Below are 24423 nucleotides of genomic sequence, written 5' to 3'. Positions count from 1 at the left end.
GTGCATAATTCAGAAAATGTCACGATTCAATATTGATTTTCAGGCTCAAGATTCGATTCAAAAATCAAAAAATATGAATCGGTAGAGCTTGAATTGCGATTCGATTGTGAATCGATTTTTTTTGCACACCCCTACTATTTAATAGTCAGTGTTTTCATTTGTTGTGGTGTACTATTTGATGTACTACCCTTGTTTTTATTTTTTTTAAACAATCCAGTATTCATACCTGTCAAGTATCCCGTTTTGGCCAGGAAAGTCCCGAATTTTACCCTTCTTTCCCACCGTCCTCCCGTATTAGTATTTTCCCGTAAATCTCCCGTATTTTAACTTGCGTTATTAAAAAATAATAATACCCCGGGCCCGAGCGGAGTAAAAAACAAGAAAAAAAACATTCCCAATCTGAGCTCTGTCACTAGCCTCGCGATATTTAAAAAAATATATATTTTATTATTTTATTTACTATGCATTCCCCATAGCAATGCAAGTTGAGAAAGGGTGTTTAGCATGGTACAAAAGATTGTTCCAGAGAATAGGATGACGTTAGACAACAGAGCTGTCTGCGCTCTACTCTCATGTAACATGAACCACTCTGGCCCCGCCCACTAATACACTCCTTCCTAAAACAGTCTTAAAGAATGCAAAGTCTGCAACACATTTGTACAATAACTCACTAAAGAAAAGTTATGTGAAATTAAAAGAAAAACTGTAAAAGAAAAGCAATATGAAATGAAAAGAACGTGTGGAATGAAAATAAAATGTAAATGTAAAGACAAGCAATGTTATAAATTGTAAATGTTTTCAGCATTCTGCATCAAGTGGTGATTTTAGCTTTCTTGTACACCTGTCTTAAAATGTAAGGGACACTGGAGCTTGGTTTGGGTGGTGGGACTGCTCGAGGTGGGCACCGAAAAATTTCCCTTATTTTCAAATCCAAAACTTGACAGGTATGCCTGTATTTTACCACAAACATTCAAATGAAGCTACTGAATTATGGGAAAAATCCGGTTTGGTTATGTAACCGCAACACTGTTGACAAGATACCTAAACACTGTCTCACGCCAGCATGTAGCGTGGAGGATCATCTGATAATTATTATCTTTGCACACCGTTTGCACAGTCATCGTATGCTTGTGGCATGATGGTTATGAGCGTAAACAAATGTTACGTAGTCGTGGTGAGCCATCATCACATGGGATCAGTGGGAGACTCTGTGTCACCTGTTTGTTTTGGTCATGGAGGCTCGCTGCTATTTAGCCTCTTGACCATAGACTTAATTTACAACCCCTCCAATAATCGGATTATGTTTTATTTCTATCTTTATTTTTAATTTAATTTAATACATACTGTGTACATATACTTATATTGTTTATACCTATACTTATATTGTTTAATATTCCATTTAGAGAATGTTTGATGTGCACCAACAACACCAAAACAAATTCCTTTTATGTGTTAAAAAACTTACTTGGCAATAAAACCCTTTCTGATTCAGATTCTGAACTGGCTAGCGCAACCCACCCCAAAAACCTATTATAATTTCCGTTACATAAATAAAGACAGTTGTGCAATATCTTCAGTGTTTGCCCTACCATTCCCCCCCCCTGAAAGAATGACAAAATGATATAATTATGCTATATATTCCACACACACACACACACACACACACACACACACACACACACACACACACACACACACACACACACACACACACACACACACACACACACACACACACACACACAAGGGCTGCGCAAGGGGTGCATGATATATCAACTTCATCACATTATCACGAAATCACGTTGCGCAGTATTATATTAAAAGTGTCCTGATAAGTATGTAATATTTAGTTTATTTAGTGGAGCGCTGCGTCCGTTGGCTGTGTGGCTGAGTTGTGTTTGGATTTGGAGTTTGAAACGCTGTAATGGTCACGTTTCATTGGCCAGTTACCGTGCAACTTGCACATGTTGGTGCACGTCAGCGCATGGGGCTACTACGTGAGAAACCCTACGGAGCGTACCACATGACAAACCCTACGGAAAATGTGTGTGCATATTTCAGCAGTGACAGTGTGAGTGAAGAAATAGATAGAGACAACAAAATGGAACGAATCAGAGAAGCTGATAAGAAAAGTTATGTCCTGTTCTCTTTATTTATATATTTTATACTTTCCAACCAGTACAACATGTCCTGTTCTGTAGACATGGTCCTTTATTTATATATTTTATACTGTCCAACCAGTAGAACATGTCCTGTCCTATAGACATGGTCCTTATTTATATATTTTATACTGTCCAACCAGTACAACATGTCCTGTCCTATAGACATGGTCCTTTATTTATATATTTGATACTGTCCAACCAGTAGAACATGTCCTGTTCTGTAGACATGGTCCTTATTTATATATTTTATACTGTCCAACCAGTAGAACATGTCCTGTTCTGTAGACATGGTCCTTTATTTATATATTTGATACTGTCCAACCAGTAGAACATGTCCTGTCCTGTAGACATGGTCCTTATTTATATATTTTATACTGTCCAACCAGTAAAACATGTCCTGTTCTGTAGACATGGTCCTTATTTATATATTTTATACTGTCCAACCAGTAGAACATGTCCTGTCCTATAGACATGGTCCTTTATTTATATATTTGATACTGTCCAACCAGTAGAACATGTCCTGTCCTATAGACATGGTCCTTTATTTATATATTTTATACTGTCCAACCAGTAGAACATGTCCTGTTCTGTAGACATGGTCCTTATTTATATATTTTATTCTGTCCAACCAGTACAACATGTCCTGTCCTGTAGACATGGTCCTTTATTTATATATTTGATACTGTCCAACCAGTAGAACATGTCCTGTCCTGTAGACATGGTCCTTTATTTATATATTATGTTGGACCAGTCCAATATGACCATCAGTTGAAATAAACCTTGTGTTGTATTTGTTATGAATCTATTTTGATGCGTTTTCCCATAACTTTTGCAATTTTAATGTTTAAAAATATCAAAATTAATATTTATATCGCAATATCACATTTTGTTAATACCTCGCAACCCTAGCTGATGAAGCTGTTTTCACACATTCATGCAATTCGCTTCTTGTCTTCATTTTAATGTTACGAGCCGCCTATATTGCAGCGTAACATATGCACCCTTTCACTATGATCAGTCCCTCCAGGATTTCACAGGCCCTATTTTTTAGATTGTTGCGGCCCAAAATGCCTGATTTTGAGGGAGCTTTTGTAAAAAAAAATTGCGATAAAAGTTGTCTTTTGTATGTTTGTTACAGTGAAGTTGCGAGAGACGGTGAAAATCGCAAAAATAAGTTTTTGTTGTTGTTGGTATACTTCTTTAAAAATAAAATGGAAACTCGTTTTTGGGAGAATAAAGTTTTCCTAATCACTAAAAAGGCTCAGGATGCTGCAAATGTTGGTATAATATGAAAATAGCTGGTGGATTTAAGACAGAAAATAATAATTTATTGAATGAATCAATTGATGAACATACCGTATGCGTCAGTGGCTTGTTGATTTTTACATTATTAGTTAATTTCCTATCCTGGCCTGGGACACACATTCATACAAGGGTTAAGTATTGGTGCTGGCATCGTTCAGGCACTGGTACCATTTTAGAAATTTAGCAGCGATATCAGAAAATATCCAAAACGATGCCCAACCCTACTTAAAACCGTGTATCCAATCGTGAGTTGAGTGTATGGTTATGGCATCCCTGGCAGCGATATTTTTTTCCCCACTATGGCCACACCAAGACCCGCCCTTCAATAGCGTTCACACACTACTATTGGCCAGGTGTCCATGCTTACATGTACAGGTCCTGTCCCCTGACCAATCCCCTAACCCGTGTTCAGTACACGAATCAATAGATTCAATAACGTGACCATTTCACGAACTGTCGTGAGACTGGCCTGTAGATACCTTCAAGTAAAGTGTAACCAAAGGGTCATTTGTTGTCATTGCACAACACACTTAGCCTGGTGAGCAGGCTTCCAAATTAACATTTTCGTCTACCAGCCAAATGGCTAATGAATGTTCAAATATTACCAGCCATTCAATAGATTACCATTGGGTTTTTTGGCTGGTGAGTGAAGCAAATCTACCAGCCACTTGCATATTTCACCAGCATTTGGCTGGTAAACGGTGCTAATTTAGAACCCTGCTGGTGAGAGCGTCCTGATCTGGCGAGCTCCAGTTTTCTCCTCTCAGATCAGTCTGGCATCTCGAGATAAGAGAACATTTGGAGCCGTTCGCCAAACGACCGACCAATCAGCGTTGAGTTTTTGAGGCGGGTTTAGGTGGTGACGCCAACGAGAAGCGACTGTTCGGTCTTAAACAACGTGGCGGCTTCCACGGAGGAGTAGGGTTGGGTACCGAAACCCAGTTCCACTATGGTACCGGTTCCTACGCAAACGGTAGTATTCGGACCGGATTAGAACTAGGGGTGGTACGGTTCACAAAACCCACGGTTCGGTTCGTATCACGGTTTTCGGTTCAGTACGGTTCTTATTTTTTCTTTAACACTCCAGAATATACTTCAGCATATGATATATAGCTAAAATTAGCATATTGAATGCATGTTGCACAAAACGTGCACACAGTGGCAGTTCTATATTGTTTTATTTCATCATAGGTAACGTGAAATCCAAAATGTTCCCACACACCAGACTATAAACGACGCTGGCGCATCCTACAGCTCCGGTCAGCCTCTCTCCCACTGGACATTTCTGCACGTGACGTGACGTGACCTGCAGCGGCACCCCACTCCACTTGAGGAGCGGTCGGTTCGGTGTCTCTCAAAATCTGACGAAAATCTTTTAAACTGACCTTTGTCGATCTGAAATGAAGACAGATTCAGCAACTGCATGGCCTATTTCTCGCTTAAAATGTTTTCAGAAACACGTTTCGGTGAACTATTTTAGTACAATATGAGATCGTATTCTGAACGAGCCGCCATGACAGTCTGTTTTGAAATTTGGGACCAGCCAGACCCATGTGACGCGATCGTCCAATCAGCTGCCATGGGTTGCGTTTGTCACGCCCATCCCGCTCGTCATTCCCAGTAAGTGTTTTAACATAGGTGTATAAAGTGGGCACTACGGCAGTAAGAGGTTAGTGACCATTAACAGTGGACTGACCAACCGGGCGGTACACACACGCTCCGAACCGAGACTAGCGAACCGAGACTAGCGAACCGAGACTAGCGAACCGAGACAACCGAGACTAGCGAACCGAGACTAGCGAACCGAGACTAGCGAACCGAGACTAGCGAACCGAGACAACCGAGACTAGCGAACCGAGACTAGCGAACGAACGGCGAACCGAGACCAGACTAAAGCGAACAAACCGAACGAAGCGAACCGGAGACAACCGAGACTAGCGAACCCAGACTAGCGAACCGAGACTAGCGAACCGAGACAACCGAGACTAGCGAACCGAGAGCCAACCGAGACTAGCGAACCGAGACTAGCGAACCGAGACAACCGAGACTAGCGAACCGAGACTAGCGAACCGAGACTAGCGAACCGAGACAACCGAGACTAGCGAACCGAGACTAGCGAACCGAGACAACCGAGACTAGCGAACCGAGACTAGCGAACCGAGACTAGCGAACCGAGACTAGCGAACCGAGACAACCGAGACTAGCGAACCGAGACTAGCGAACCGAGACTAGCGAACCGAGACTAGCGAACCGAGACTAGCGAACCGAGACAACCGAGACTAGCGAACCAAGACTAGCGAACCGAGACTAGCGAACCGAGACAACCGAGACTAGCGAACCGAGACAACCGAGACTAGCGAACCGAGACAACCGAGACTAGCGAACCGAGACAACCGAGACTAGCGAACCGAGACTAGCGAACCGAGCGGTTCGGGTGTTTTTTCATGAACCGTACCACCCCTAATTAGAATGCGAATTTCGGTTCCGACTGAAATATTTTCCCTCTGTCGCTCCGGACAACAGCAGACTCTTCTTCTTTCTCCCTTTTCTGCCGAGTGGCGCACGTGCCCGCTCGCGGTGTGAAGCGCGTGTCACCGCTATTCCCCCGACATGCTACTCTACAATCACCGCTGACAGACGGCTTTCTGTACACGCTCCGAAACGGACGTAAAAATATCACACTTTCTGTAGTCTACCGTTAGCTAGCTACCGTAAATGTAGGCTACTTTTGCCATATTTTCCCTCCGGGCTCACCAAAACGGATGTGAAAGCATATTAACCATTCACTGACTGCACGTGATCGCTAGTAAACATTTAACACTTACTCTGTTGGTCTATCGTTCAGGGCAAGAGCCTGTAGCCTGGTGGTGGGGGAGGCGGGACAGCCTCCCCAAATTGTCTGCCCTTTCAAACTCCTACCTGTGTGTGTACAGACCTCTTGGACAGCACCTGAGAGAGTTTTTCCTGTGCGGGACATGCCATAAGTCAGGAGAGGTGTCCTATCTTGCCAGAGAAGGCAAATATGGCCATTTTTCTGCAAAAGAACGGCTAAAGTTTGAAGCTGGTTGGCATAGCAACTCAACATTTATTTTGTTGTCACTTGTTAATAGTGTAACTGTTATTTATTGTTAAATTATTGTAGTTGAGTGTTAGGTGACTTAGGTTTACTTATAATATATTTAAGTACTTTAAAACGTTAATATATTGTTAAATTTAAATAATTTTCAGTTAAAAAAATAAAACTTCATAAAAAGCCTTTATTTTATGTCATTTTTCAGTTTTTCAAGAATCGGTTTAGGAATCGTTTAGGAATCGCAATCGTTTTAAAAGTACCGGTTCGGCATCGGAATCGTAAAAATCCAAACGGTACCCAACCCTACGGAGGAGATGAGCGTAGCTATCGCAGCAAGTTTTATCCGAATTAGAAAGTATTCCTTCATTGAAAGAAGAGCAAAACAACGTCACTGGAGGCTTTTCTCGGAGGAAAAGATGTTTCTGCTCTTCTCCCGACTGGTTTCGGCAAGATGTTTGATCTGATTGGTTGATTTGGCCCGTCTATCACCAACTATAGGTGGTGATAGACAGATGGTTTATGCAATCAGATAACAGGATTTTCGCTCTCCTTCCCAAAAGTTCTCAAACTGAAAGTTCCCAGATGGATATGCCAAGCAAATGCGAAACGATCCAACTGGCAGTGTCAGCTTAGCTGTATTTACCACTGTATTACCACCTCTGTCTCTACTTTTTAAAAGGTACCCTGCATGTGAAGTTTTAGTTTTTAAGTGTAGGTCCCGGTTTCAACAAGTCCTCCAAACCGTACAACCATGTGGGTCATTTATTCCTCCAGTCAGGTTAAGCCACGCTTAAAAACTTCTAACATTATTTCCCTTCCTCTTCGTTCCCCAGAACCCGGTGCAGGAGTGGGGGGAGGAGTTTGAGGACGGCGCTGTTTACGGGGTCACTCTGCGTCGGGAGCCCGTCCCCTGCCCCCCCGACGCCAGTCAGGACAGCCCCTGCTGCGCCTTCGTGCAGTACCGAACCTGCAAGGTGCGGCGCCTGAAGGCGGCGTCCCTGGACCTCCTGGTGAAGCAGCTGCTGGACCCGGGCTGCCAGGAGCTGGACTACGGCAGGATCTTCCTCTCCACATACAGAACCTTCATCGGCACCTCAGAGCTCATCCAGCTGCTCTTCCACAGGTCCAGTCAGCCTCTGTGTAGCGCCGTTTGTCTGGTTTTCTTTATGCAATAGTTTTGACAGCTTTGGGAAATGCACTTACTGGCTTTCTTGTCAACAGTGAGGCCCTGTTTACATATACAGTACAGGCCAAAAGTTTGGACACACCTTCTCATTCAATGTGTTTCTTTATTTTCATGACTATTTACATTGTAGATTCTCACTGAAGGCATCAAAACTATGAATGAACACATATGGAATTATGTACTTAACAAAAAAGTGTGAAATAACTGAAAACATGTCTTATATTTTAGATACTTCAAAGTAGCCACCCTTTGCTTTTTTTGATAACTCTGCAAACCCTTGGTGTTCTCTCAATGAGCTTCATGAGGTAGTCACCTGAAATGGTTTTACCTTCACAGGTGTGCTTTGTCAGGGTTCATTAGTGGAAGTTTTTCCCTTAATAAAAAAGCAAAGGGTGGCTACTTTGAAGAATCTAAAATATAAGACATGTTTTCAGTTTCACAATTTCACACTTTTTTGTTAAGTACATAATTCCATATGTGTTCATTCATAGTTTTGATGCCTTCAGTGAGAATCTACAATGTAAATAGTCATGAAAATAAAAAGGAAACGCATTGAATGAGAAGGTGTGTCCAAACTTTTGGCCTGTACTGTACGTGGTTATTTTGAAAAACGGAGACATTTCCCTTCGTTTGTGCCCTTTGTTAACACGCAAAGGGAGAATTCGCCTCTGAAAACTAGTCTTTCTAAAACCTCCGGCCAGAGTAGAGATTTGGGAAAACTTTGACTGACTGACATTGAAAATCTCATTCAGCTGCAAACGTGCAAACAAAGTTTTCCCAAATCTCTACTCACATTCACATTCAAATTTACACACACACACACACACACACACACACACACACACACACACACACACACACACACACACACAGATACACACACACACACACACACACACACACACACACACACACACACACACACACACACAGATACACACACACACACACACACACACACACACACACACACACACACACACACACACAACAGATACACACACACACACACACACACACACACACACACACACACACACACACACACACAGATACACACAGATACACACACACACACACACACACACATACATACACACACACACACACACACACACACACACATACACACACACACACACAGATACACACACACAGATACACACACACACACACACACACACACACACACACACAGATACATACACACACACACACACACACACACAGATACACACACACAGATACACACACACACACACACACACACACACACACACACACAGATACACACACACAGATACACACACACACACACACACACACAGATACACACAGATACACACACACACACACACACAAACACACACACACACACACACACACAGAAACACACACACACACACACACACACGCTGCTTCACTTTCTCTCTACTTTTGTGTGTCTTGTTTTCTCTTTCAGCTTACTGCAAATGCTAACGTTTTTAGCCTAGTTTAGCCTCTTTCTCTGTGTACCAGACAGTACAGGCCGTGCGCTAGATTCTGGGGGAAACAACTTGGCTTGTTGTTGCACATGCAAAGTCACCGCTGCGGCCAGGATCTTTTCCATCTCCAACCGACGTGGAGAGGACGCTGCGCCTGGTTATTCGCCGCCCGTCTGCTATTCATCTGCTATTCGCCTGCTATTCTTCTTTGTTTGTGTTCGCTGTACCCCCTACCTCTGACAGCCTCTGTACCTCTGACAGTCTCTGCTGGTCCCCGGCCGTCTTGGCGCCTTTGACCGGACTCTTGCCTCGCCGGTTAGCCGCTAGCTAGCTGCCCCCGCTTCACCAAACGCGGCGGCAATCCAGCGCTTCGCGGGCAACCCGATTGCTGACCTCCTCCTCATAGGAACCCAACCCCAGATGCGAGCCGCCACCAAGACTAGACATTCCTCTCCTTCGGTCATGCTGTGGGATCATTTTGGCAATCACCTCATTCATCCATTCTCCCACCTCCACCTCCTGTGCTCCTAGCCCACGGGCAACCACTATCACGGAGTCTCCCCGCCCCTCCGCCGCATCATGATCAAATATTCAACTCTGCAACTGGTCCACTCGCCAACTACTCCATTCCATCCTGCATCCCAGTCATCAAACAGCTTCGGACTTCTACGCCGACGCCGTTACATCCACAGAAGCTCGCCGCAAGTTTGTTTTCTTCCACCACGGACAATCCATTCCATCCATCTGGTCACCTGCACGCCCTGTTGCACCTGTCCCATCGCCATCTGAATGCTTCACCCACTGGTTCACATAGGGCTGAACGCATCATCAGGCTGCCACAGAAAACCCCGACCGACTACAGTGCTTTCCCCCACTTCACATACACTCAATCATACTCTCCAATCATTTGCTAATCGGCTCACTGTCCCCCTCAACTGCAATACCCCCACACCCCAACGCACCACACGCACTGCTAACCGACAACCTCAGATCTCTCCAGCCCGCCCCCATCCCACCACCCCTCACCATGCCAACTTTGCCCTCCTCAACACCCGACGCCAACAATAAAGCCCCTGTCCTCCATGAACTAATCCTCGACAACACTCTTGACTTCCTTCTGCTCACCGAAACCTGGCAACAACCCAACGACTTCTTTCTCCTCAACCAAGCATCCCCCTGGCTACAACTACATCTGCAAACCCCGCCCCTCCCACCGCGGAGGTGTGGCTCTCCGCCATTTTCAATCAGAACTTCCCGGATCACAGAACTCAACTCTCCCTCAGTATCATCGCTTTGAATATCTCGCCTTCAAAACTCTTTCCTCCATGACAGTCATCCCCATTTACCGCCACCTAAAACCAAATCCTCCTTCCTCTCTGATTTTACCGAACTCCTCACACTAGCCTCATCTCTCTCCACGCCTGCTGCTACCGGTGATCTTAAACATCCACATGGACTCCCCTACATGCAAGCTCTCATCAGAATTCAAAATTTTACTGGATAACTTCTCTCTCACCCAACATGTCACATTCCCCACCCATGAAAAGGTCACATCCTCGACCTGGTCTGCTCCACCAACCAACCAGTGCTCGACCTCCATCCATGCCTCTTTCCCCTCTCTGATCACAAACTGATACGGTTCACCATCCCTTTCTCCAACCCCACGGCCCCGCCTCAGAGAAATCACCTTCTCTTGCGAACCCTCAACCCATCAATCCCCACCATCTCTGACCTGCTCTCCACCACTCTCCACCTGACTCAACCCTCACCTCACCCGCATGACCTCACAGACCACCTCAACTCCACCTTGTCTACCTCCCTCAACATCCTGGCCCCCAAAACAAAACTCGCCACTTTAACACCTCTTCACCCTGGTACACACCTGCACTGAAAATGAAACAAACTGGCCGCCAACTTGAACGCCTGACAAAGAAATCATCCCTCACAGTCCATCATGAAGCCTTATAAATCCCATCTCATCGCCTACAAAGATGCCCCTCATTGCTGCCAACCTGCCTACCTCTCCACACATCCTCACCGACCCCTGCCAAAACCCCAGAACCCTCTTCTCTCCACATTGAACAACCTCATCAGCCTCGACCAACAGCCTCCTTACCTCTACCCGGATCTCTGCAACTCATTCCTCCACTTTTCACTGACAAAATCAATCTCATTTACAAATCCCTATCCCCTGTATCTGACCTTCCAGGATCTACCCAGCACCTACCTTGGACCCTCCTCTCTCCATCCCTCCAGACCTCCCCACCCTCCCTCCACACTTCCCTCCCTCTCCCAGTTTAACCCAGTCACTCCCTCCTGAAATCTCCAAACTCATCAGCCTTTCCAAAACCCACTACCTGCTCCCTTGACCCTCCCCTACTCCACTTCTGAAGTCCTGCCTCCCGGTCCTATGCCCCCTACCTCACTAACCCTTTCTTAACTCCTCACTGTCCCTTGAACTGTCCCCTCTGCTTTCAAAACTGCCGCTGTCACCCCCAACCTTAAAAACCTGGTCTGATCCCTCCTCTCTCAACAACTACCGCCCAATATCCAACCTCCCCTTTCTGTCTAAAACCCTGGAACGCATAGTCGCCCACAACTACAAACCCATCTTCTTGCCAATAACCTATTCGAACCTCTCCAATCTGGTTTTCGCCCCCTACACAGCACAGAAACCGCTTCCCTCAAAGTCCTCAACGACCTCCTCACCTTTTGCTGACACCGGTTCCCTCAACATCCTCATCCTCCTCGACCTGAGTGCAGCCTTCGAGTACTGTGAGCCATAACATCCTGCTCACCAGACTCAAAGACCTCGTGTATCGACGGTACTGCACTCAGCTGGCTCCACCCCTACCTTTCCAACAGATCCCATTTCATCTCTCTCCACAACCACACCTCTGCCACAGCCAAGTCACTACAGGTGTTCCCTAAGCGGCTCGCGTACTGGCCCCTCCTCCTTCATCATCTACATCCTCCCTCTTGGTCAGATACTTCCGCCACTTCAACCTGGACTTCCACTGCTATGCTGGACGACACCCAGATCTACCTCAGCACCAAATCCCCCACAATCCTCCCCTCTCCCACATCAACTCCTGTCTGTCAGCTATTAAAACCTGGATGCAAACACAACTTCCTCAAACTCAACAGCGACAAAAACAAATTCCTTCTGATCGGCTCCAAATCCACACTCAGCAAAACCAACAACCCCACTCTCACCATCGAGCAACCATTGTCTCTCCCATCTCCCCAGGCCCCAACCTTGGCTACTATCTTTGATTCCACCCTCCCCCTTGAGCCTCACAACCACGTCATTAAACCCCCCTTCTTTCACCTCCCCCAACACCCAAACAGACCCTCTCACACCCCCGGCTCGCTAGAAAGACTTTCACGCCTTCATCTCCCTCCCGACTGACACTGCAACTCACTACTCTTCCTCGCATCAGCTCTACACAACATCAACGACCCTAACTGGTCCAGAACTCAGCGCCCGCCTCTATTACCTGCTCCAAATCCTGGCACCACATCACTCCAGTCCTAAACAACTCCACTGGCTTCCCATTTCCCAAACCGGATCACCTACAAAAACCTGGTCCTCACCTATAAAGCCCCTCCACCATCTGGCCCCCTCATACCTCACTGACCTCCTCTCCTTACCAACCCTCACGTAGCTCCCTCAGATCCACCCTCAGCCGGTCTCCCCTCTCCATCCAAAGTCCAACTCTACGCCTGTTTTGGGGACAGAGCCTTCTCCAGAGCAGCTCCCTAGGCTCTGGAACTCCCCTCCCCCAAAGATCCGCAACCTCTGAGTCCCTCACCATCTTCCAGTCCCTACCAAGACCCATCTCTTCTCACCCCAGCCTACCCATAGCCCACCCCCCCTCCCTTTCCATCTGTATCTTGTTTTGTCTACTACTTTGTTTGCTCGCTTTGTTTTTGTATGTTTTTATCATCTACCCCTGCCCTGTAAAGCACCTTTGGAGTCCATGAAAGCTTATATAAATCTCAATTTATTATTATATAATTATTTTCAAATGCTTTGCTTTTCTCTCCCTGACAAAGCACTCGCCTCCTGCCTGCTTTGATGTAGTAATAAGTAGCTAGCAGGTGCTCATTATACCCCAGGCTTTCATTATGCACACAGCGGTCTGAGGCTGTGGTTAGCATGTATCGAGGTCAGGCCTCGGTTAGCTGAACAAATAATAATTAAAGAATATTCAGAAAACAGCCTGAAAGACGATGGCTAAGTCTGTTTTCTTTTTCTCCCCCCCCAACAGAGAAAATGCTGCCTCATATCTGGACAACAGTGACTGCTACAGCAGGTAGGTGGAGGACCTTTGAGATTACACTGTGTTTTTAAACCAAGGGGTTTTGGGTTAAAAAAAAAAAAAAACACACACACACACACACACACACACACACACACACACACACACACACACACACACACACACACACACACACACACCACCACACACACACTCACTACTAAGAACACACAAACACACACACACACACACACCCCACACACACACACAAAACACACACACACACACACACACACACACACACACACACACACACACACACACACACACACACACCCACCTCACTCCACCACACTCACAGACAGAGACACACACACACACACACACACACACACACACACACACACACACACACACTCACTCTCACACACACACACACACACACACACACACACACACACACACACACACACACACACCCACTCACTCACTCACAGACAGAGACACACACACACACAAACACACACACACACACACACACACACACACAACACACAACCACTCACTCACTCACAGACAGAGACACACACACACACACACACACACACACACACACACACACACTCACTCACTCACCTCACCACTCACTCACCTCACTCACTCACACTCACAGACAGAGACACACACACACACACATCACAAACACACACACACACAACACACACACAACACACACACTCACTCACACACACACACACACACACACACACACACACACACAATCACACAACGGTTGTGATTGGTGTAGAGCCCTCCTCAACGGTTGTGATTGGTGTAGAGCCCCTCCCCACCGGTTGTGGGATTGGTGTAGAGCCCTCCCAATCCGGTTGTGATTGGTGTAGAGCCCTCCTCAACGGTTGTGATTGGTGTAGAGCCCTCCTTAACGGTTGTGATTGGTGTAGAGCCCTCCTCAACAGTTGTGATTGGTGTAGAGCCCTCCTCAACAGTTGTGATTGGTGTAGAGCCCTCCTCAACGGTTGTGATTGGTGTAGAGCCCTCCTTAACGGTTGTGATTGGTGCCTCGATTTGGAAACATTGGAAATGGGCTTGAATGGGCTCTCCTCCAGACTGACTTGCAGAGCTAATCTTAAATTTGCCAGAAGTTGGTCAGGGTTTACCCAGGCTATAAAACGGGAATTACTTAAAGGTGTGCATCGGATTTTTATTCAACATTCGAGGTCAGGAACGATCGGCAAATAACAAAATAACAATTAATCAACTCACTTATAACTTTTAAGCAATATTCAAGGTTTTGCTGATGGTGCAAAATCCCGAAATATGGTGCCGGTAAGCGCACAATTTAGATTTTTTGATTAGTTGCACCAGCCCTGTTTCACACTACGGACTTTGAGGAACCCTGAGTTAAAGAGTAATGATTCTTCCTCTGCCTCCTCAGCCCTCTGTTGGCCTTCGTCCAGACATGGATGGACGAGTACAGCGAGGACTTCAGGGACCCTCCTCTGCACCCGGCACTCAGGCTGCTGTTGGATCACCTGCGGATCAGCGCGGCAGTTTACGGAGACCTGCGCAGCCAGCCCAACTTTAGCTCTCTGGCTGGGCAAGCTGAGGCGCTGCTCATGGCGTTACAGAAAGAAGGTGATCCTCCACCGCATATTCTCGCATTGCCTACACCAAAGATACATTCAGGGATAGGAGAAAACACTCTGGGTTGTTTGCATCCTAAGGAAAAGCTCATTATGGGAGATCAGATACCTGTATTAGGGGACCACTAAGGCCTATATAAAAGAGACTTCAGATACAGTATTAGGGGACCACTAAGGCCTATATAAAAGAGACTTCAGATACAGTATTAGGGGACCACTAAGGTCTATATAAAAGAGACTTCAGATACAGTATTAGGGGACCACTAAGGTCTATATAAAAGAGACTTCAGATACAGTAGACCACTAAGAAAAAAAAAGGGATCAAGGCCTATATAAAAGGAGACTTCAGATACAGTATTAGGGGACCACTAAGGCCTATATAAAAGAGACTTCAGATACAGTATTAGGGGACCACTAAGGTCTATATAAAAGAGACTTCAGATACAGTATTAGGGGACCACTAAGGCCTATATAAAGAGACTTCAGATACAGTATTAGGGGACCACTAAGGCCTATATAAAAGAGACTTCGGATACAGTATTAGGGACCACTAAGGCCATATAAAAGAACTCCAGATACAGTATTAGGGGACCACTAAGGCCTATATAAAAGAGACTCCAGATACAGTATTAGGGGACCACAAGGCCTATATAAAAGAGACTTCAGATACAGTATTAGGGGACCACTAAGGTCTATATAAAAGAGACTCCAGATACAGTATTAGGGGACCACTAAGGTCTATATAAAAGAGACTTCAGATACAGTATTAAGGGACCACTAAGGCCTATATAAAAGAGACTTCAGATACAGTATTTGGGGACACTAAGGTCTATATAAAAGAGACTTCAGATACAGTATTAGGGGACCACTAAGGTCTATATAAAAGAGACTCCAGATACAGTATTAGGGGACCACTAAGGTCTATATAAAAGAGACTTCAGATACAGTATTAAGAAACCACTAAGGCCTATATAAAAGAGACTTCAGATACAGTATTTGAGGACCACTAAGGTCTATATAAAAGAGACTTCAGATACAGTATTAGGGGACCACTAAGGTCTATATAAAAGAGTCTTCAGATACAGTATTAGGGGACCACTAAGGTCTATATAAAAGAGACTTCAGATACAGTATTAGGGGACCACTAAGGTCTATATAAAAGAGACTTCAGATACAGTAGGGGACCACTAAGGCCTATATAAAAGCAGCATGTCATGGGACCTTTAACCATAGCCATAACCATTGCCTAATCCTTGTGCCTTCCAGGCAGCGCTGGTTAAACCTCATTGGCTCTTACCAGTGTATCTCCGTGTGTACTTCGTCCACAGCAGTCCCACCAATCAGTCCCAAAACCTCCCAGTTAGAGAGGAAATGACCTCAACATATTCTTTATAAATCTTTACAATCATTCCCTGAAAGAACCAAGCAGACCTGACTCGTTGTACCATCCACATTTTCTTCAAAACTTGACATTTTAAGTGTGTAGTTGGCTCAAAGTTTGTTGTTGTTGTTGTTGAGTTTGAGAACAAATTATTCTGCTATTAGTCTGGAAATGTACTTCTGTTGATCCAGACCGACCAACCATCGCGTGACATGACCGAAACTGATAAAGCCTTTGCCCATGTGCCGTGCCAGCTTGATTATATCATGACTTCTGCTCTGTTTGATTCTTTAGAAACCGAGACAAATGACAGTCCTTCCCAGGAAGATCTGGAGCAAGATGAGGAGGGTTCTGGCGATGAGGATTCGGGATGTGAAAACTTTCTGGATCAAGGTGGCATCATGGACTTCTCCGCTGCTGCCGTTGCCGAACAGCTAACCCGAATGGACTCAGTACGTGAGAGGATATATTTTATGTTGCATTTCTGTTGTTTTAGGTGACAAACACTTAATGACAAAAATATCATTAAGAAAACGCCAAAAAAGTGTCAAAGAAATTGGAAATAAAATGACAAAAAAATTTTTTAAAAAGTGTCCAAAAAAACCTTGAAAAAAGTGACAAAAAAAATTTGAAATAAAATGACAAAGAAATTGGAAGAAAAGTGACAAAGAAATTGGAAATAAAAATACAAAAAAAATGTGACAAAAACGATATCTGCCCACACAAGATTATCAGCTCAGTGTTTAGATCTTTAAGTTGGGAAAGAAAATAGAATTATATATATATATATATATATATATATATATATATATATATACACACACACAGTACAGGCCAAAAGTTTGGACACACCTTCTCATTCAATGCGTTTCCTTTTTATTTTCATGACTATTTACATTGTAGATTCTCACTGAAGGCATCAAAACTATGAATGAACACATATGGCATTATGTACTTAACAAAAAAGTGTGAAATAACTGAAAACATGTCTTATATTTTAGATTCTTCAAAGTAGCCACCCTTTGCTTTTTTATTAATAAGGGAAAAACTTCCACTAATTAACCCTGACAAAGCACACCTGTGAAGGTAAAACCATTTCAGGTGACTACCTCATGAAGCTCATTGAGAGAACACCAAGGGTTTGCAGAGTAACTTTTCAGTCCGAGCCCGACACAGTTAAAATCTAATTGTTTTCTCATACTAACGACTCATGTATGTGTGTTTGTGTGAAAATTGTTATTAAGCAGCTGCAGGAAGGCATTCAGAAATGTCAACAGATCAGCTCACACGGGGCAACAAGCTCACGTTAACACAGGTGCACACCTACGTAATCAGCTGTTTTAAATTTAAAATGTTCAATGCCTTATCGCGCTGATGTGACCGAACCTGAACATCATTTCTAAATATCTGTCCGGTATCCATCCTCGATACCAAATGTGGTAGTGTGGATGTAGTCTTACATTGATGATTAAAGCTAGCCTGACCAGCCAGCCCCACATCCAGATGTTGGGGTCTGGGGGGAACTCCCCATTGGGCAGGGCTCAATCTGAGGGGCGGGATAAACTGTTGTCTTTCAAATTCCCTCTGCACCAATAGGATAGCGCTACAACCAATCAGAGCAACGCTAGCTGGTAGATTAAACTTTAAACTCCGAACACATCTTCCCTTTTTAGAATGACTTCAGAGCCGTTCTTTGTTCTTTTCTCAAAGAAAAGCTGAACTCCAAGTCTTCAGAAGACCTCTGTTCACCAGCAGCAGCAGCAGCCATAAGCCCCGCCCACCGACTCTATACACTATGTGATTGGCCCGACTAGAGTTTGGTTTTTCCAGCTCGCAAGCCAACGGAGAGTTGCTAGATGGACCCTGGCTGCAGATTACATTTGCTGCCGCTAGGGTGGTCTAGATTTCTAGGCTATAGTTTAAAAGCTGATGTTTCTGTTTTTTACTATGTTTCAGGCTCTGTTTGTCAAAGTGGTGCCATACCAGTGTCTGGGCTGTGTGTGGTCGCAACGAGACAAGAAAGAAAACATGTCTCCCACCATCCGAGCCACTGTTGCGCAGTTCAACGCCATTACCAACCAGGTCATCGTGTCGCTGCTCTGCCCGCCGACAGACGCCAACTCCAGTCCCACTTCCCCCGGCCGGCCTCCCACTACACCGGCTCAAAGGGCTCGCATCATAGAGAAGTGGGTCAGAGTGGCCCAGGTCAGTCAAGAATAAATAGTGATTAAATTAGAGATGCACCGATTACAACTTTCTAGGCCGATTTCCGATTTTCTTTGAGTTAGGCCGGCAGATACCGATTTTAGCCGATTTCTTTTTTTCTAACCACTTTACAGCACACACAAATATTTATTTTCTAACTTTTCTTTAATAGAACATGTTGTTGAACAGATAATGGATCATTATAAAATAGAACTATATAAATTACTCCTGGTGTGGGACATTCACACACATCTAAAGAGCAAGAACCATAGAGTTAGAACCATTTCCTTCTTTTCACATCCAATATCACACTAAAGAAATGTGATTCTGGTTCTTGGTGTGGTCCCTCCACGCCCTACTGTCTCCTTGCAGGTGTTGCATATTGTAAACTTGTTATCTTCTGCACACACGCTGAAGAATCCCCAAACAGATGACATTTTGCAGGTTAATTCACCAGGTTCCCTACATGTGCGAGAATAGTGGCCGGTCTATCGGTGCATCTCTAGATTAAAGATTCATCCACATATATACACCCACATTTACATACGTGCATGTAAGACACTGTGTGAACGGCAGACTGAATAAGTGAACGCACTGAATGAAAGTTTGTCTCCTCTGCAGGGTTGTCGAAGGTTGAAGAACTTCACCTCTCTCCGGGCGATCCTGTCGGCCCTTCAGTCTAATGCCGTTTACAGGCTGAGGAAGACCTGGGCTGCTGTTAGCAGGTAGGTAGGGCTGCTGTTAGCAGGTAGGGCTGCTGTTAGCAGGTAGGTCTGATGTTAGCAGGTAGGTAGGGCTGCTGTTACCAGGTAGTCTGCTGTTAGCAGGTAGTTAGATCTGCTGTTAGCATGTAGGTAGGTCTGCTGTTAGCAGGTAGGTCTGATGTTAGCAGGTAGGTCTGCTGTTAGCAGGTAGGTCTGCTGTTAGCAGGTAGTTAGGTCTGCTGTTAGCAGGTAGTTAGGTCTGCTGTTAGCAGGTAGGTCTGCTGTTAGCAGGTAGGTCTGCTGTTAGCAGGTAGGTAGGGCTGCTGTTAGCAGGTAGGGCTGCTGTTAGCAGGTAGGTCTGATGTTAGCAGGTAGGGCTGCTGTTAGCAGGTAGGTAGGGCTGCTGTTAGCAGGTAGGTAGGGCTGCTGTTATCAGGTAGTCTGCTGTTAGCAGGTAGTTAGATCTGCTGTTAGCATGTAGGTAGGTCTGCTGTTAGCAGGTAGGTCTGATGTTAGCAGGTAGGTCTGCTGTTAGCAGGTAGGTCTGCTGTTAGCAGGTAGTTAGGTCTGCTGTTAGCAAGTAGTTAGGTCTGCTGTTAGCAGGTAGTTAGGTCTGCTGTTAGCATGTAGTTAGGTCTGCTGTTAGCATGTAGGTAGGTCTGCTGTTAGCAGGTAGTTAGGTCTGCTGTTAGCAAGTAGTTAGGTCTGCTGTTAGCAGGTAGTTAGATCTGCTGTTAGCAGGTAGTTAGGTCTGCTGTTAGCAGGTAGGTCTGCTGTTAGCAGGTAGTTAGATCTGCTGTTAGCAGGTAGTTAGGTCTGCTGTTAGCAGGTAGGTCTGCTGTTAGCAGGTAGGTAGGTCTGCTGTTAGCAGGTAGGTAGGTCTGATGTTAGCAGGTAGGGCTGCTGTTAGCAGGTAGGTCTGATGTTAGCAGGTAGGTCTGCTGTTAGCAGGTAGGTCTGATGTTAGCAGGTAGGTCTGATGTTAGCAGGTAGGTCTGCTGTTAGCAGGTAGTTAGGTCTGCTGTTAGCATGTAGGGTAGGTCTGATGTTAGCAGGTAGGTCTGCTGTTAGCAGGTAGTTAGGTCTGCTGTTAGCAGGTAGGTCTGATGTTAGCAGGTAGGTCTGCTGTTAGCTGTTATCAACCATTTCAAAGGCGCGCCTTCTGTCCGTCTCTGCAGTAAGAAGACAATATAAACTATTGTCTTCTACATAATCGTCTTTAACCAGGATGTTGAACCCTCATCAAGCAAATGCCTCGCTTCTGATAATCTACAGTATGTCAGGTCATGAACACTTCAATAAGCTATAATAATAATAATATATCAAGGAGAACTGAAACATAGACAGCCAAAGCAAGACCGAAAGTTAATGTTGTGTTTATAATTTGAACATCTTGTCATGGCTCAAATAGTGAAGTTTTAACACCATACTTAATTATTCAAGCAGGCCCATCTGGTCTTATTATTTCTATATATGTAATACCTACTTATTATATATGCTATATTATAGTTAGAATGTTAGTTTGTTAGTTTTATTTTATGTCTGTGGCATGCCAAACATTTGGCCCATACTTGATGGGATTACAGACATCTTCCAGTCTCGCATATACAAATCATGTGGAGAAATGCATGAATAACAGAGAAAACGTTTGTGTTTTTGCCATGCATGAATTTTGCTTATTTTTTCTTGCTTGCTGTTATTTCGAAGAACATGAGTTTACGACTGTCGTATTAAATGTGCTATATAAATAATAATAATAATAATAATAATAATAATACATTTTATTTAAAGGCGCCTTTCTCGGCACTCAAGGACACCGTACAGGGATACAAAAGACATTAAAGCAGCAATAAATAAAGAATACAAAGGGAATAAAACAACAGAAAAAGGCAGAGCAATTGACAAATACACTTGATTGACTAATTAGCTGCATTTGTACTAAATCTAGTCTGTGTTGTTGTTGTTGTTGTTGTTGTAGGCAGAGCATGGCCACGTTTGATAACCTCTGGGAAACCTTCCCCGATGAGAACTGTGTCCTGACCAACAGAGAGCTCCTGCTGGAGGTAAGAAGGAAACGCTTGTTGCACAAAAAACTAGGCTAGATTTACTTCGGTGTTTACAGTGTATACCATTGTGTAGGTCATTGCAACCTGCAGTCCCTAATGAACCCAGTATTGGGACAGTTTTCAGCAGAAGACACAATGCTGGAATTACAGATTGGGGGCGCTATCTTGCACCAAGCCTGAGTGTCTTTGCTAGTTTAAGACCGACGCAGTTGCCAGTTTCCCGTCCAGCGCCCACGTCGTTTAAATAACAAATGCACCTGTGCACATCTGTGGCCCATGGTGCCAGGTGCATTCTGGGTGTGCAGGTGTTACAGGGAGGTGTGTTCAGGTGCATTCTGGGCATGCTGGTCTTACAGGGAGGTGTGTTCAGGTGCATTCTGGGCGTGCTGGTCTTACAGGGAGGTGTGTTCAGGTGCATTCTGGGCATGCTGGTCTTACAGGGAGGTGTGTTCAGGTGCATTCTGGGCGTGCTGGTCTTACAGGGAGGTGTGTTCAGGTGCATTCTGGGCGTGCTGGTCTTACAGGGAGGTGTGTTCAGGTGCATTCTGGGAGTATTATTATCTTGAGGCAGCGGGAAATGATGGCGCCATTGACCAACAAAAACCTGGTCTAAAGTCAATAACGCAGCATTTCATTGTTATTTTAACAGAGCATTAGTAAAATGCTCCTAGGCTCGTGCACAGCGCGCACGCTATGCTTGTTACACACACAGCACACACACACACACACACACACACACACACACACACACACACACACACACGCAGAAGATTACAAATAAAAATATTACGGTGTAAATCCTCCATCATAACAGCAATGCTCCAAGGTCCAAACGCTCCTGGCTTTTAAAGGGAATGGGAGATGATCTCTGATTGGTTTATTACATGTTATGCCCAAAACACACCTCTGATTAATGAAGACACTAAGTACAACCCTTTAGAACCAGGCGCCCGGTGCATGGACCCTTTTTACTGCCATCAAACTAGCAGAAGTGGATTTGGACTCGCCCTAAACACACCTGCACCAGGCGCTTCACACCGTGCACTCAAATCGTTAAAATAGGGCCCTGGGTCTTTTTAATATTGAGAATTGTTGTGACCATTAACACAACAGGATAAAAACTGTACAAAGTACAAAGAATGTTTAACACATTGAAAATATATTTGGAAATGATTATCCTCCTAAGCACATGGGTGGATTTAGTTTAGTTTAATATTCACAGAAATGTTTAGCAGAGTGTTAATGGGAGACTAGGGGCCTCCAGCACATTGTGTTCCCTCTTTTCTTTCATGAAGTCTCCTTTTAGGAAACTGCGTCAGAGGCGACTTGTGTCTAGTTACAGTGACCGGACTCTGAAGTCAAGAGCTCAGAGACAGACAGCCAAGCAACTTGCACTGCTATTCACTTCCTAAAGAGATATTATGATAAGTTCAGCCATTGTCAACGTATCCTTCTTTTCACTATTCAGTGTATTCAGGCGCAGCCCTTTATTAAGGAGGCTTTTATCTCTGTCAACACAGTCACTCATACGTTTGCTTAAAGCCTAATCACTGTTTTTGACAGGTATATTTAAAGCAAAGACTTACGAGAGAGTGCTTCGAAGTGGCCTCCCTCCCTTCCACAAGATAATAATTAAACAGGACACACAAGTTAATGTATAATAAGTCTTATATAATAATTCTTGTGTTGAAGAACTTGTTTCATAAGCCTGTTTACGGTTTGCTCTCGTACTTCGTGTAAAAACCTGTTGTATGTTACGCTTGTGTGCATGCATTTAATTGCATTTTCAAACACATAAAGACACATGCATGCAGAAGAAATGAATCATGCTAGATTTGTTTGGATTTGATTGTATTTGAATAACTTGAAATATGACCTACAACTGAATATAGCTCCGTCTGACCTTCTTTGACAGGACGGAGGCCAAGCGAACGTGGATAACGTTTCTCCAAAGATATCCAAGCGGTGTCCGTTCCCCAGACAGATGGTAAGCCATACTTCAGGATGAGAAAAGTGGGTGATATATTTTTTGAAGACATGATATGAAGCCCAGTGCCATATACAGCACCTAGCAACCTTCGTTTTCTGCCACATTAAATGTAATACAGCAGGAATGTAGCAAAAATGTGGGAATTATTTATGTTTTTCGTGTGATTTTTCACGATGGCTATATATATTCAGCTTTTCAAAAAGAAACATGCAAAATCCCTTTCATATTATACAACTCTAAAAGCCACAGGAGAGCTGAGTTTAGTGTGGGTGGAGTATCTCTGGCACGGCAGATATCCAAACCTATCTTTAGCCTTGCTCGGCGTTGAACAGGTTTCAAATGGCCCCAGATCACCGGGATTAAAGGATGGTAATAATAGACTAGACAGGGGTCTATTATGAGTCATATGCACATTCTCCTGGACTGTAACATGAACCCACAGTGCTGCTACAGTAACTGGGACTCTCCTCGTGTGAAAGTTGTGCAAATCTCAACACATTTAGTGAAAGAGAGAAAGCATAAGACATAAATAACCAGATAGAGTGACACAGAACGCTACTGCTGGATAACAGGCAGTGTGCTTACACAGGGGTTAAAGTGGCAACAACAACACCGAATTTCATTCTCAAATTTAACACTTTACAGTTTCTTACTACTTTAATAACGTCTATCCACTACACAGCACTTGAAGAAAACTCAAGCCCAAAGTCCCCCCAAAGGGACTTACCATCTCCAACAGAAAACACTGTTCACAATCTGCTCCAAACAGCTCTATTGTAGTCCAGCCTTTACTGTGCTTCTGACTGGCTAGTAGTCCTTACCTAGGTACTGTCAGGGCACACCCTCATACTCTGCTTCTGACTGGCTAGTAGTCCTTACCTAGGTACTGTCAGGGCACGCCCTCATACTCTACTGAGCATGTGCGACTCCCAACAAAG

General features: G+C 44.5%; 1 pseudogene; it reads left to right on the top strand.

Annotated features, from left to right (window-relative positions):
* LOC120575425 overlaps window positions 1–24423 on the top strand; it is a 53685-nt pseudogene that overhangs the window by 8079 nt on the left and 21183 nt on the right.

This window comes from Perca fluviatilis, chromosome 15 (assembly GCF_010015445.1).
Source record: "Perca fluviatilis chromosome 15, GENO_Pfluv_1.0, whole genome shotgun sequence".
NCBI classification, from domain to species: Eukaryota; Metazoa; Chordata; class Actinopteri; order Perciformes; family Percidae; genus Perca; species Perca fluviatilis.
The sequence above is the reverse complement of the archived record's forward strand: the minus strand, read 5'-3'. Positions and strand labels throughout refer to the sequence as shown.